General features: G+C 41.4%; 1 protein-coding gene across 2 annotated transcripts in view; it reads left to right on the forward strand.

Moving 5' to 3' along the window:
• The first annotated feature begins 1,738 nt into the window (after positions 1 to 1,738).
• The window catches only part of cdh24 (cadherin 24), a 246,994-nt gene continuing 231,906 nt past the window's right edge, over positions 1,739 to 16,826 (forward strand). For both annotated transcript variants that reach the window (XM_011486562.3, XM_020710942.2), the window contains exon 1: positions 1,739 to 2,000. The gene's annotated coding sequence lies outside the window, so the exon portion shown is untranslated. The remainder of the gene's footprint in view (positions 2,001 to 16,826) is intronic.

A 16,826-nucleotide genomic window follows, 5' to 3' on the forward strand; every position in this document is an offset into this window, starting at 1 on the left:
AGTTTTATTCGATTTTGTTGTATTCTAATATCATCCAGACGGATGCACATAAGAGGCAGAAGCATTCTGATATGAGGAAGGGACGTTGTCCCAAACACTAAATGAAAAAGCTTTTATTTGCGTCATCAAACATTAGTTTTTAAAAAAAGAGGGAAAGATGGACTAGGATTGTTTAATGTTTACAGGCGATCTCATTTATGTGCTAAGAGCAGAGAACAATAAATTGCATCAAGCCAACTGAACGGCAGGGTCAAACATTTGCTAATGCTTATAAAACAGCTTTTAAGCTTCTTAGATAACTCCAGGGCCAAAAGGCTAGAAAAGCATTACTTGGTCTCCTTTTAATGTTGTTTGTCCGACTATAAAGAAATTATTGGTCACTCATTTTAATTTCAATCAAAAATCAGGGCCAGACATAATTTGCATTTTTTTTTGGATAATAGTCCGATTACTTATGATTTCATAATATTTAAGTCTGAGGTTTTCCTTCCAGTCTCAAGCAAAACCAAACAACTTTCCAAGGATGTCAGGGACACGATCATAGCCTACAAGTCCACAGGAAAGCGGTTTGGTGAGACAATGACGTCTATAAAAACCTTCGAAAATGGAAAAAACAAAATGTCTCCATCTTACATACACACTGGGCATGTAATAGACATTCAAGAATGTGCGGAAGGTGGGTTCTGGTGTTCTCACTGGACTGTTGCCACGCGATAACCAGCGCATGAACTCACAGCTTGCAAAAGCTTGGTGCGAAATGTCGAAGCGGTGCAATTTTTGGGAATCTTGCTTTAGGCTTTTTCTTTCACTTCTCTCTGTTTTCTCTGTCTAAATAAAAGACTTGGTGTCATATAATCTCAGCAATTACGACTTTCTCATCCATAAACAATTTTCAAAAGGTTGGTACTTCCATGAGTTGAAAAAGGACGGTACTCACAAGTCACGACAGAATCCAAGTTTCTGATTGGGCAAAGTTAAACTGTTTAAACTTTCAGTACTTTGTGTGCAGAGTCCAAACTGGGCACAAAGACTTGTGTACTGACGCGTGAACGCGAGAGTTTTGAGCACGGAAGCCTGAATATGTGGGTTTACTTAGACTTGGATGTGGTTGTTTGAAAGAGACCAGTGTGAACGTACCATCACAATTTTGTGGCGCCATAGTCAAAGTTGTTGGTGTAAACGCCATTTTGTTTGGAGGAGCTGTTGCCTATGATCCCAAGAACACCATCAGCATCAATGAGTTTTAGCTGTTTTCTTTTTTCTTCATAGGGGTGAGTTGATGACAGCTTCACTTCATCAACAGGCTGTTGGATGGAGACCAAAAACTGCCAAATCTCAGGTGAGAATCTCCTCCACTTTACCAGGATATAGAGTGGGTGAGTATTTTAAAGGGACAGTGTTTCCAAACACTGGATTAAAGGAACAAGAAAGTGACCTCAGAAGAAGGTCACTGAGGTCCATAAGCAGAAAATCTGAGGATGGTGATGAAGGTTTAAGACTTTTAGATGTATTTATTCCTTATTGTTTACATAATTTATCAAACAATATCAGCTTTTTTCTTCTTAGATTCTTTTATGATAATATAATTATTTAGAGACATGTAACCTCCAGATTTTCTGTGACACATACGGTGACGCGGTGTTCCTGATGATCTTTGATGATGATCACATTGGTCACGGTGGCTGTGATTAGGAGTGACGGACACGCTGGAGAGCACCCAGCCTTGATCACTTCCGAGATGGAGCGGTGATGGAGAGCTCAAAAACGCGGGGAAATTAGAGGTGGGGTGGGTGTTTGAGGGGGGAGATTTTGAGGAGTCACGGTAATCTTGAGAAGAGCTGGAGGAGAGAGTGAGAGGAGAAGAGAGAAGAGGAGAGACAGGGAGGCAGCTCAGAACAGCGTCGGTCCTCCTTGGACGCAGTTTTGAGAAAAGGCTGACAGGCAGCATCAGCGACCGAACACAAACTTGAAGCGATCACAGAAAGATCCGACACTTGCAGGTAATTTCTACAATAATTCTATACAAACGCGCTTTTTTTTCGGGACTTGTTTTATGTCGGAAATCCTCAGTTTGTCCTCGCTTGATGTTTTTCTTTTCCTCTTTTTTTCCTGAGTGGGGTTTGATTACGCATGCCCTTTACCGTCGCTGCCTAAGATCCACTAGAGGGGATCACATTTATTGCTAGAAATGCGGCTCGCAACACCACAAATGTTGACTAAAAGGCAATGTGGTTTATTCTTGATGGAGTCACTCACTCCGTGCGCAAATGTGCGAAATCCCGTCCTCGCCAAAGTGTAACCCTCATCAATTAGTGCGTAAAATCCCTCCCTATTTGTCATTTGCAAAATAATCATGGAGTATGCGTTACATTGTGGCACAAAATGCTGATCTTTTTGGGGGAGTCCTGCACGGGGACCTATCCGTTGAATGCACGCTTTCATGTGAGGGAATGTAACCACCATCATAACTAGATTTATTTTCTTATCGATCTGCTCTTCGATTTGACCACGTTTGTTGTTCGCCTCCTGCCACAAGGTGAGCATAATTCACTTTTGTGGGCGATCATGCACAGGCGCAATGGACATAAATACATGTTCTGTACTTATTCCCAGCAGACGCGCGCTGTGGCGCGGCAGACTGTCACATACGGAGCGCTGTGACACCCCGGGGCAAAACATTTTACCTCCGCGCAGCCCGTATGTGGAAAATTTGTCTGCGCTTCGGCGCGTCCCTAATGAGCTCGGTCGGCTTCAAAAACCAGGCTTAATTGCGCGCATTCATTACTCGACCCTGTAATAAGTATCTGGCTTCATTACCAGGGTGAAGCGCTTTTTTTGCTCGTTGCAAAAGCTGCTGTTAACCCTCAGTACGAATGTGTATCAATGTGTGTATGTGTTTGTGTGAGTGTGGACTCCTAATGTCCTTCTGAGGAGTACATTTGCTTAGATTTATGACCTGTCTTCTGGGGTTATATCGATTATTACAGCCTGCTGTGTACTACATTTTTGTAAGAGCAAGAGAAGTGGGGACGATGTGTCTATATATTAATTATATCTATATATCTATATATAGGCGTATTTCTGATATTAGAAGAACAGTTCTGATTTTAGAAGAACAGGAATGATTTCATTTAGTCATCCATGTCTGAGGTCAAATCTCAAGAAGAACGTCTTTGCTCATAGTGGCCCTTCTTGGACACACTCTTAATAGCTCTGGTCTGCGAGGTGCCATAAAACTCTCATGATGTGTTTAAATAACTAGAGCTAGATGATTGTTTGTATTTATTCACCCCCCCCCCCCCCCCCGTAACAGCTGTCAAAGTTCTTCTAATGGAAGAAACAGCCCAGTTTTCTGCTCTTATATTATGGTTTGATCTGTGATGTGTTCGGCATCCTGAGGAGGGGATGAGGTAGGGAGGCGGAATTGGGGTGGAGGCTGGCTTTATGAGGTAGGACGGGTCGAGAGATGGAAATGAGATAACAGGAGGGGGAAAATCGTGTGAAAATGGAAGGGAAATGATGAAAATACAGTTACTCAGAAAAAGAGGCTTTTGTCAGGACTTCCATGGAGACAAGCAGGCCTGGATTTAGAGTAGCCCCATGATGGGGTGCAGGTAGAATATTAGGGGGGCTGAGGGCAAGTATGAGTGTGCTGAGAGTTTGGGACGTCAAATCCCTCCAAATTATATGTCAAATGTCTTCATGACTACCCTCTGCATTTACCGGGCTTGGGACAGGCACATGCAGGATTGCTCCTTCTCGAGGCTGCATTTATATATTTTTTTCTTTTTGTGCTTGTTTATTTGGGCATCTGTCCATCCCTCCTTGCTTACATTTTTTTGGTCTTATTTTATTTTAAATTTATTGTGGGTTTTTCGATTTCTGTTCTGTTTTTTCTTTCTGTCAATGAAGAGTACCACATTACATTAACATACTCAATACACAAACATTGTATACACATCATGCCAGGAAAAGAGCAGTGTGATGAATATAATTCTAATTGATTTCTGCCCCTACATTTTTATTTATTTTTATTTATTTGTTCCTTTCATGAAAATTGATGTTCAAATATTTACATGTTTCTCTTACATATTGAAAATTTTCATATATCAAATATTAAAGGAAAAAAACAGAAGTTTTTGTGTTTTTTTTGTAATTTGTATTTCTTAAACTGTGGATTTTTGTGAGCTATCACATTTGTGGGGGAAGTCGCTGCATTTTTGTCGAGACTTTCCCTATATTCGGCTTTGGAGACAAGAGACTTCTAAACTTTTCCCTTGTGGACTTTGTTTACTCTGAAATAATGTAAAAATCATTTGGCAGGTGATAGGTATAAATAGTTAAAAATCCATCTCCTATTCCTCCTTTTCAGAGGCCTGTCAAAAAATGTTTACTGGGGCAGCAAGAGTTCAAATTTGAAGGTCATACCTTAAAAATGTTGATGAATTCCAAGTTGTGAAACTTTGTAGTACAGATCAAGTTTATTGCCTTGCATAAACCCTGAATAAACATAAACGCTGAAAAATAATCGTTTTAAAATCACATTTAAATGCATTTGCACTTTGTAAGGGGCTGTAAGCTAGTGGGAGAGCACGTAAACAGATGAATGATGGGAAGGGGGCGGGCTTTCTACATGCCAACAGTCCCACCCACAAATCAGAGTCAAATTTCTAATGAAGCTCTGCCGCTCTGCCGAATGTCCCAGAAAAAGACAGTTTTTTTAGATTTTGACAAAAACAGTACAATCATAATTAAACTGCATGATTTTAAAAATAGATCAAAAGATGATCCGAGTGGATTTCTAATTATTTTCAGAACAAAAAGGCTTGATAAAGATTACACATGCATTACATCTACTAATTTAATCACTCATGCATGCATGTAAAAAGCTGGTGAACGTCCAAGTCTTCAGCTTACATATCAACAATGTCAAATGATTAGCTTTGTACATAGAATTGATGCACTGTTGTGTGTATTATCCAGCCCGGTGTGTGTATTATCCAGGAATTGGTCAAAGAATGATATTAAACTGTTTGAGTTTACCCTGGATCACCTGAGGTGTCACTTCCCAGGCCCTCCCATCGTTGTCTCATTTGTTATCATACCGACTGAAATCATTTTCTCTGTTACTGGCTAATGGAGTTCGTGTTATTCCACGATCATCCACCCAAAACTCAGGTCTGACAGTCACCGTGTCCTTGGGCAAGGCATTTACCCTCATGAATTGCCTTCAGTCTACTTTGGTTAAAAGCCTCTTAAAAAGATGGCTAAGTTGACCGCATCAGCGACACATAACACAAAAACATTCAACTTGCTGTTCCCTTCAAACAAGGTTGTGCCCTTTTGGATCTTTTGTTCTGTTATCAGACTAATTTATTTATTTTGATTCAAATACAAATTCAAAGGCTTAAACTTTTACTTTATTCATACCTATTTGAGTAGGTCAGAAACTTGGAAACATATTGTCTGGTGTAGTTAACAATGTAAAACTCAGCTTAGTGCAATTTGAGTCTTTTAAACATTTTTTTTACTTCTTTAGAAAAGACAGATTCCATCTCTGAGATCCAAAAAGGCTTTATTTTGTGTATGGAAATTAATAATTTACTGTAAAATACTTTTAAAAGCATTCTGTTCTTATAATTATATAGTTTTAGCCAAAATCAAAAACTCTGTCATTTTTTAGGACATAGTTTCTGCAGAGTGGAAATAGCTCAAAAACAGTTGTGGGCAGGACTGTTGGTGCGGAGCAACCCCGCCACCTTTGCCCATCATCCTACAAGTAGATGCATCAAAGTGGTACAGAGCAGGGAATTGTATTTCTGACTTCGGACTTACAATCTTTCTCAAACAGCATCTTTTCGTCTGCTCTTGATTCACAGCGATTTGAATGAAGATGTAGTCTGAAATGCAATTCTAAGCTTCACTTTCTTCCTATTTGTCCTCCATCATTATAAAAAACGCCACAGGAACAAGTCAAAAATGACAAAAATATGATTTTCATCAGAGTGGGTCTTCACAGAAAACCCCTGTTGTCTAAAAGGTTTGGGTTTTGCAGAAGAAAAACAACACGGTTGAAGATAGATAAACTAGATTAGCAGGTCTTAAATTATATTCTTTTCTTGAGCCATTTTCAGCTGCCAATCTTCCCCCACCATGTTGACTCTCCTGCCTGAGGTGGCTTGTAATGCTTTGGCAGGATGACAGGTTTCTTGCTGATACTCTTCCAGGGACTACAGTGTCTCTTCTTTTAATGACTCAATCAAATTCTGTCAATTATATGCCCTAAAAGATGTTATGGATGTTCCTAACCGACCAATCTATTCTGTGAAGGGAAAATATAGCCTGAAATGTAACTCCGGGGACCCATAAATGATCTGTGATCCCCTTATCTCCCTTTGGCTCTCTGGTATTATGGATATAGTAGAACCTCCAAGATGAGCACCCATGGGGGCGTTTCTCTTTAGTGGCAGTTGACAAGCAGACGTTTGAGGCCTCCTAGGAATCTTTGAGGAGAATAAAAAAAAACCCCAAAAAAACAACTGTTTAGTGCCTAACGTCTGATCATTCCCCAAAGCCGTCATGCACAGAGATAGTGCAGCGTCAGAATTCCCTGTCTGCTTTGAAAAGGGAAACATCCAGGATCAAACATCGCCTCTGCTCGTCTTTCTTTTCGGGAAAAATGCAACGAGCTGTTGGAAACCTTTGGCAGAATTTTGCTCTGGTGGTGTCAGGGTTTTTGAAGATGGAGTAATAAGGGCTATGACTCTGCACTGACTTTGCTCAGAGCAGCATCTCAACTATATCATCTCCAATTACCTACTCAAGGAGAGTGACTGACGAGCCATTTGTCACCCACACGTGAGGCTCCTTTTCTAATCCAGATAGATATGAAGGGCGGTGCACCTTCCCTAATACCCTTTCATGGCGATAGTACATCAAAGCACGGGAAGACCCATGACTGCTGATTCAGATTTTTTTTTTTTTGGACTTCATTCTCAAATATATGCATGCAGCATCCCCCAGACACAATCTCCAGCTGTAATTACTGACCCCAGCCTCAGCGCGAAGAGATGAGAACCGTCCTTTCCGTGGTGGGAGGGGTTGGTGGGGGAGGTCATTTGGAGGAATTCACTGTCTCTCGGTGCAGCGTCTTTTTTTTTTCTTTCTTTCCCCCGCAGAAGCCTGTGGGATGGTGCTGCAGACTGTCACGGTCCAATTGTTCACAGACCAACAATGGCGTTTACTCGAGTGCATGTGTGGCAGGAGTGGATACACATATTCACTCCAAGACCTGCACTTGTACAACTTCAAAACCATCACCTTCAAACAAGGAGTAAAAATAAAAAGCATGCTTGTGCACAGCCACTCACTATTTTGATATTCCCCAATTTTTCGCTCCTAACAAGAGCCGAAAGTGCGGAGACACACTCTGTTTCTGCTGCCAGCAGGGCGTCTGTCTTACTGCTGGCTGGACTGAATCTATAAGCCAAAGTGGCAGAGCCAAGCCCCAGCTTGATAGTGGATGGCTGAAATAAAGGAAAACTCCAGTGGAAACTGTGCGGCAGCTCGCTTCACAGGAGACATTATAAGACGGAAAGACAGGAGGCTGCCTCGGGCTGAGTGGGATGCCATTTGTGTGTCTGAGCGTGTGCATTCACTGTATTAACATTTATACCCCACTGTGCAAAAAAATGAGAAATACAGGGGCAAGAAGAGTCAGACATGGCACAACGAGAACGTCCACAGTGTGTGACAGTTGGTAGTACGTGTGTGTGTGTGTGTTTGTGTGTTTGTGTAGGCTTTCCGTCTCTGAAAGAGGCATTGCTATTTCTGATGGAAAGTTGAATTTAAGCCAGGGATTGAGTAATGATTCTGAGCATTGTCTTACATTACTTCTAAAATGTCATGGGAAAAATGCCAGCAGTCTTGCACGGATGCCCAGGCATTAAACAAGTATCCAAAGTAGAATGCTGTTTTATTGGAAAAGCTCAAGCGCAAATCAGCAAAAAGAAGCAACTCAAGTATTATGATAAACCTAGCTTTGCATTTTTTTAAATGATTATCTTGGTAAATCAGTTTTCACTCAAAAACTGTGAATATGTTGCATTATGGAAGTCTCTTTTCTTATTTATGTTTATTTATTTTAATGTGTCAGTAAATATTAATATGTAGCGCAGCTTCTGTCAGATGCGAGTTGTTATACTGTCTTTTCCATCATGCTCCAAAAAAGTCCTGAACTTTTTTTCTCTTCTTCACACACGCATTAATAAGAATCTTTAGTCAGATAGTGGAAAACAACAAGACTGTCACAACTGCCCTTATGGGTGGATACGGGCTGTCTGTGGGCCAAAAATCGGCAAACCTATATGGAGCTCACAGTAGCAGCAGGCGCTGGGGCTGGACGGCTGGGTCAGATGGGGCGCCTTCCTCTTGTTTTCAATCAAGGAGGAACACGAACCGGCCCCAGCCTCAATTAACGCTCCTGCGGGGCGGAGTGGTCCTCCGCCAGGGACCTGGCATGCAGCGGGGCCGGCAGAAGTACCCCAGGGTAAGAAAGGAAGAAAAAAGAGTGCGTGCAGGGTTGTTAGGATGTTTCAGAAGATTTTCGATTGGTCGTTCTGCATGGCTGTAGGAGTCAGTACGTACACCTTGCCAGTGACTAGAGTGCGGTGTAAGGGCACCTATGACAATGATACATTTACCACACGCACAACAATCATATACGTTCCATTTCCATGACGTCCCTTAAGGTGGCCACACGAGCCTCAAGGGAACTGCAAGATACATCTGCGCTTCCATAAAGATGTGTTCATTCCTCTCTGCGACCCTCCACTGGCCCTGACAACCAAAAACATGCAGCACCCTTAGGGGTCAACTCCCGTACGGGTGCACGTGACTAGGGGGCATGTTCACAAGTTTTATTGCTCTTATCCAATGTCCCAAACCTTTTACAGTTACCAGACCATCAATGTCATAGAAGTTTTGATGGATTTGCTGACACTTTGTTTTGGCTGATTGCGAAATCCTTTTTCTGTTGATCACTAACCAAGTCTTTATATCTGTGACATGTAAAGTTCTGAGGCACGACCGACCACTGTTGAAAACCTAACTTGATTTGAGTCATATATCCTGAAAAGAAGCATTTCGATGGTTATAAAGTCCCAAATAGAGCATTTAACAGTCACACTCATTCATACACAGAAGAAAGCAGTTCTGCCTTGCCTGTACTGGCGTCAGAAAGGTCATTTGGAGCAAGTGTCTTGCCGAAAGACAGTTTGACGCACACAAGCAGAGTGTGAATACAATTTGGGATCCTTCAGAATCAGAAGTTAGCTGCGCCACAGTTTCCCACAAATTAACCAGAATATGTGGGTGTCTCACATAGCAACCTGCAGACCAACAGATGAGAAAAAAAAGGCTACATGGATAAAAAGGAGGTTTAGATAAATGGATGATGATGGAGTATGGGTAAAAGATGGAAAGATGAATGGTTGAAGCAACCGTTAAATGAATAACATAAAATGGTTAGAAAGAAGCGATAGATGTAAGATAAATGAACAATAAGCAGAAGATGAATAAATGTGGCGAGGATCCTGAAAGGAAGGGATGGATGGATGAGAGGGGAGCATAGGTAAATAATAGATGGGTGTCTAAAATGATCGGAATAACGAATGAAAGACTAGAAAATAAGGGTATTAATGAGGGTTAAAGAACGAATGAAAAGTGTTTATTAGCAGGAGGTTGGGATTGAGAGGAAGAGGCAGTGATTGAAAGAAATAAGAAGAGGATAAAAGAAGGAACTATCTGAGGAGGGTTAAAGAATGGATGATGGAAAGACAGTGAAGTTGCTGGTAGATGGTTTAGCTGGGTTTATCTGCCAAAAGATGAAAGATGATCATCCGTTGGCTTAGGTGTGACAATTTTCCTAAATTCTAGTTTGGCAAAAATCTTATTTTATAGACCGACTTCGATAAAAATGGTCTTTTTGGTGTTTTTTCTTAACATGTTCTTGTGGCATTTTTCTTATGTGGGCGGAAATATTTTAAGAAAATTAAGAAAAAATGTAATTAATTGGGAAGCAGGAGCAGATGAAAAAAATGCTGTTTGAGAAAAAGCTGATTTGTGACGTAGAAAATATGCTGGGCGGGCCACAAGCTCCCTGCTCCGCTCCATTCTGATGCAGACTAATAGATATATTCACGTCTTCATTTTCCTCGTCCCGAATGCCATCTGGCTCCAAACCGTACAGCTGGATAGCTCCAATATTGCTCGCCATTTTTATAGCAACGGTAATATTAGCTGTAAGCTAGCGGGTGAACTTGTAAACAGATGGGTGATGGGAAATGGGGGATGGATTGATCTGCTCCAACAGCCAACAGTGGCAACACAACTCAGAGGTTAATTTTAACGAACTACTGCCACTCTGAAGAAACTGATTCATAGAAAATTACATGTTTTTATTTTGACTAAAAATGGCTAAAATAAAAAAAACCCACTAGGAATGCTTTTACAATAGCTCAAAAGATGATCGAAGTGGTACTTTAAGGTGAAAAACAACCCCACAAACCATGTTTTTTTAAATTAAGTTGAAGAACTTTTATGACTTTTCAGGACATGTGACAGTGTAGAGCCTCCTTTAGTCCAAACCCATGGGTTTATGGTGCATTTATATTAAAAAATGGAAAGATTTATGAATGACATTTGAAAAAATAACAAACCTAATATGATTTTGAGTTATTCCTCAAAGCGTTATCATCATCCTTTTATTGGATAGCTTTTTCTTTATTTATCCACCTTAAAAAGAATCCATAGTTGAACACAGATTGGATCTTACTATATGAATGCTTTGTACTTTCACTTTAGTTTTTCAGACCCCGGTCAATAAATCGTTCATTTTCTCTCAAAGCAGGACTGCGTGATTCGAGTCACCTCTTTGACATACTTTGAGGAGGCAATCACTTCAAGTCAAAACATCCAAATATTGCTGATTGTATTCAAAGACGAACAGATTAAGTGGCAAATTGATGATCAAAGCGGTATTTCTTCCTGACGGGAACGCTTGCTAAATAAGCGTCCCAGTGGGAATAATGAAAGAGCATCTGATTGACCACTTTGGTTTGCCCCGTCAATCTTAAGCCATGAAAGAGGGAGGGGTAAAGGTGTGTCGATGAGGAAGTGATCAAAGGATGGGCAGATCAGTCACCGGCTCAGCTTGCATTGCATCAATGTGGAAGAATAGTGATCGGGGTCAAATCTCACTCTGAAATAGAGAACGCCACAATTTGAGCCTGAGCAGATGGAAATAATAAAACTGAAGGGTGAATGAGATTTTCTCTATTTAAACCTCATATAGATGTGATTAATTTTAAAATACGTGACGGAATAGTGGTTTTTAATTTTACACACTTTCATTGGATTTCCATTTACTTGTCCTTATTTCTAAAGTCGTGAGCTCACTGCTAAATTGAAGGCGCTGAGTGTGGCTACTGGAATAATTTCTACCATGGTTCAACACAATTTAGAAAAGACTTTAACAAGATTTGCAATAAAAGGTGCCAATGACTGTAACCGGCGCTTCGGAATAAAAATTCATCACACTCAGAAAATTAACTATTTTCCCAAACTAATGATTCTGCTCGCACAGGAGGTAGCTCGTATTTCACCGGCGCCCTCTGTCATCTCGCTCATCTTTGCGGAGCCTGAGAACCAAATCGGGCTCACGCCTGAGGTCACTCATGTTTATTTCCACTGGTAATAATGTGCATCTGCACAGGTGCATGCGTGTCAGCCGTGTCTGTGGGTTTGGAAAAGAAGGAAAAGGAAATCCGCACGAGTTGGTCCCTTTGACACGGCGAGTCATGGAGGAGTTTATTAAATCCTATTGTAAATTTGCCTTCTCCACAAAGATAATTGGCTTATTCCTGTGTTAAATAGCTGCTCCTGCAGGACACTGAATGGACTTAGCATGCTCTGTGAGTACAGTATGTCTGTTCCTAGAGGCACATTACATTCTGAAATTATTGCATGACACCGATGAACTGATAGCTGCAGTCCAGCCTGTGTGGTAACACACACGCGCCTACAGACGCACAATCCACCACTCACATTGGGTACCTTGTGCTTTTCTTTTCCTTTTTTATTTATCAAACAAGCCTGAATGGCTTTTTCCTTTTTGATGTAGGGGAAAGTAATGTCACAGACAGGCTATAGTTTAGGAACAATCTGCACATCCAAGACATCAGGGCTACATTTTTCCCACCCCACAATGCCCTCAATTTCTGGATTTTCATGCCCGGGACTACATAACAGCGTCAGGCGTCTTCTGAGCTCAGATGTGGGGAAGGTGTTGCCGTAGCGTTGCCTAAACCATTATCCACACATCAAACACCAGCAGACTTTAATCCTTTCTCGGCATGCTTGCGCCTGAAGGGGCCACGACACATAGGTGCGTGCACATACTTAGATACAGATGTGGCTCTTTTTAAGCATGTTTTAACCATGAAGTGGCTCTGTAACCACACAGATGGCGCTCGCTTGTATGTTCCGCGGCCCCCAGGCAGCTGCTCGCCGATGAACCCAGCTGATGGAGCAGCTTAGACAGGGGGGACAAAAGCTCCAAAATGCTCAAACCATAAAACAAGATATTCCGAGATGGATGAATTGTCAGCTGAAGTGCAGCTGCTTGCATCCTTAGTGTGATTGTGTGTATGAAATGAGACAGAGCCGGCATGCGTAATTCTGGGACGTGACCGAAAACTGTCTCGTTAGACTGCAACAGCAGTCGGATGAAAGGGAGAATTCCCTGCACGTGGGGAGAGGGGAGCGACAGTGGCTGGAAATGCTTCGCCTGTGTGTATGTGTGTGTCCTGATGGCTGCTAAGTCGAACAAAGACAAGCGACAGACAACTGACGTCTTTTGGAAAACCTGTCTCTGTAGAAACATGGTGGACCTGCTGCGGAGTGAAATGGTTGAAAGCATCCTTTTTTTTCTAAAGGTTGACTGATGATATTGAGCAGATGAAATGCCAGCACCTCAGGGAGAGTTTTTGAAGCTAAAAATACAGAGGAAAAGAAACTGTTTGTTCATGCTTATCTTGGTGTCAAATTACATTGATAAACAGCATGATTTATGTTTAAAAAGGGATGCACTCTATCATGTTTCATATTAGAGCTGTCAGCCTTCTCCAACTGTGTAACAGATCTTTCAGCGGCACGTGCGTCCACTTGTGTGTGTGTGCATTTTCCAGCCTCTTTAGGATCAGAAAGGGGGTGGACGAGGCGCTGAGCATCAACTGCAGCCTATTTAATACAGTGCAGTTGTCACGCAGGATGTTCCAGGGCGCGGATGAGCATCGAGAAGGGTCTTTTGATGAATGACCAATTAGAGGCAGATTCCTCATGCCTAGTGGCTGACTGATCTCTTTTTAATGGCACTCCTGTTTCTTTGATAAAACACAAAATGAATCATCGATACCTTGGCCTGGAGGAGCGCTGAGCTCACAGTTTAATTGTAATTGCGTCTTGGTTTGGAGTTGGGGCTTAGAGGGTAGGAGAACACTCGTGTGTTATCGCAGATGGGTCAGTCATGTTCTGATTCACACGGCTGCTTTTCTGAAGCATTTTACATAATTCAGCTGGTATATCAGCTTATGTTTATGCTCATGTGCTTTGTTATTCCCATTGGATAACAACCCAATAGTCCTCGACATCAATCCAGCTTTATTTTCATGTTTTTTTTAACTTATTCTTCCTTTGATTGGGATTAAAATCTGTTGAAATTGCTCTAAAAACTGTAGAGCTCACCGGATTATAAGGTGCATTGAGCGAGACAAAAGTCAGAGATAAGTCAGTCAGTCAGTCAGACTTTCTTAATTGAGTTCACAGTAGCTCTAGAACTTCTTTTTTGACACGCTACATGTAATAACAACACCTGTAAGTCCCAACCTCGTTTGCAACACCAAAAAAAACAGTCTGATACCGTTAAAACGGCGACTATGCTAGCCCCAACCTTACAACACCGCTACACGTTAGCCGCGTTACCATATTCACAATAACACGCAACCTTGTTAGTAAAACACACACATTGTGACACCGTTACAATGTTGGCTGCGTTACCTGTGTTATTGTGTTCAAAACAAAACCCAACCCATCCTAGTAACACGTAAAAAAACAACAACCTGTCAGCGTCAAAAATAAATATGTGTGCTGTCCGCATCACCGTTACATGTTAGCCGTGTTACCGTATTTACAATAACACTCAACTTTGTTGGTAGCTTGTAAAAAAAAAAAGAGGAACAGTCCAACACTGCTACATGTTAGACGTGTTATAATATTCATAATAATTATAGACCTTATTAGTAACATCAAATAAAAAAATGAAAAAACACAGTCCGACACACAGTCAACATTCAACACCGCTACATGTTAGCCATGTTAGTGTACTTACAGCTGATAAAAAAACAAAACAAAACAAACAAAAAAAAAACAGACTGACGGCGCACACCTGTCCTTCTGCCGTGCGTCTCCTTTGCCTTCCGTATGGAGTCTGTCTCACAACCTTCAGTCATTTTACATCGTCTCTGCTAAATCTCTGGTCCGTCCGGAGGAGTGGTTTGTCCTGCCACCCCTGTCTCATCTACACTTTAAAAACGTTGGCAATCAGGCGCCGCCCTCTCCTTCCTCACTCAGTCCTTGTAAAAAGCATGTTTTGTGTCATTAATGATGCTATTTTTTTGTACTTCTAACAATTAAACTTTCGTCGTCCATGGCGAAAATGGATGATGGTGCTATCCGTGGTGTTAATGTGCGTTATCGTTTGGGTACGTTACCTTAAATATAAAATGTGAAAGATCTTTTATTTTGAAAGTAAAACAGAGGTTTTTGTTTTGAAACCCAGACGCGTTTTTTGTTTCTTTGGCTTTTTGCTGATATCGGTGAGCACAACCAGAATTAATCTAGGAATAAGGTGCTCCTGATTATAAGGTGCACTGTTGTTGTTGTTGTTGATTTTTTTCAATATTTAAGGTTTTTAAGTGTGGAAATTACGGTAGGCATTAACAGTTTCCAAGCAAATCAAAAAGATGAGCAACTATAAACTAAAGAAAAAAACAACAGAGGAGACGAGTGTTCAGTGGCCAAGTGTCTCTGTTTTACCCCCTCAAGAGTTGGCCAACATGTGCTGGCTTTCTTTCAGAAAGGATTGACACAGCACAGGAAAAAAATGACTTGAAGTGAAACTGTGAATCCACTTTGGGCCAATTTGAGCAAGCAGCTCGCCCATTAGAAGTCTCCCAATGGGAGGCAAAAGTCTTAGCTATGCCCCCTGTTTTATTTACCTTTTGCAGGAATGTTTCGGAAAGTCTCATCTGCTAAGGATTTTTCACCTTCACAAGCCAACAGGAAAGGTTGAGAAGGAGGTGATTAGTGCTGTCAACATGTCACTTCATCCCCAGCTGGAGGTCTAAAATTGGAACAATTAATCTTTGAAATCGCTGCATGGGTGCGTGGGTTTACGTGCGCTTTTTTGCAGCTTCCCTCGTTTGCTTTTCCACACAATTGTCATGCATCTTCCTGCTGAGATTGTGAAGCAGACCTTTACCATTTGGGTAGAGAAGCATGCTCGACAGGTAGGCACTTGGGGAGATAAAGAGGGAATCTTATTTTGTGGATTTAGACTTCTTAAACATCATTATCATCTCCCCGACCTCGGGCTGCTGTGCTGTTCACAGCCGACCCCAATTTTGTCAGGAACCTTGAATTGTGATGCAGGCGGTCTCTCAAGCAAATGGGCAATTGAGTCAACAAAAAGGACTTTTTTTTTCTTTTTTTTTCTCTGAGTGGAGAGTGTGGCTTGTGTGAAGGAGGGTTTGCATCCATGTGCGTGCGCTGACTCAGTAATCTTTCTCGCCTGGAACCGTCAGCATCTTTCCTCAAAATAAAGTTTTCTGACTGTGCCTCTGCCAGATTTGAGCTGTGTAGAACATTAGTGTAACAGTCCCCGCCGCTAGAATACAGATTTGTTCTTGAGCGCATGCCAAACAGCCTGTATATTTTATGAGCCTTCTCTCCACTAACTTGAGACTTGAGACTAATTATCATGGTCACACTCAAACACCAAAACTGCTTTATTATTGCATTGACTTCACATTTGTTTAGGCTTGGCCTACATGGCCGGGATTTCACAGCTGCAGAAGTCGATCCACGCTCAGGACTTGACAGAGCACGCTTGAGATGGAGAATGTGTTCCACCATGTGTTGAGCAAGATGTTGGGCTGAAAGGTCTTTTGTTCTTCGCAGTCTTGTCATTTGTCTTTTTCAAGTGGACTGAAAATGTCCTTTTTTTTTATTTGTGAGCTGCTCACTTGGGAGTCACACTTTCTAGAACTTCTGTGAAGCAATTTTCCTTTTTCTTGGTCCCGACCTAGAAACGGCTTGATTCTTTTTTATTATCATATTCATTTCTCCCGGGCATATTTTATTGGCTATTTTTATACAAACTGCTAGACTATGACTAAAAACCTGAGGAATTTTGGTTTGAAATATAAAAGCCAAAACATAAAAGACAACTTTACATCTGAAGCAATGACTTCATCGTGTGGAAAAGGACGACAGCCTCTTGAACTTCCTTGAGGATTTTAAAACCGGAAAACATTAAAAAAATAAAAATCGTCTGGATTCACATGATGAATTTGTTTCACGAGCCAAAGCTTTGAATTCTGGAAACATTGAGCCATGCCGCCCAAAACGCACTTCTGCCAGACTGACGCTCAATACTTGTTAAATTACTTGGGTGACATTTTAAACATTGCTACTCTTTAAGTTGACAA

Source organism: Oryzias latipes, chromosome 17 (genome assembly GCF_002234675.1).
Source record: "Oryzias latipes chromosome 17, ASM223467v1".
NCBI classification, from domain to species: domain Eukaryota; kingdom Metazoa; phylum Chordata; class Actinopteri; order Beloniformes; family Adrianichthyidae; genus Oryzias; species Oryzias latipes.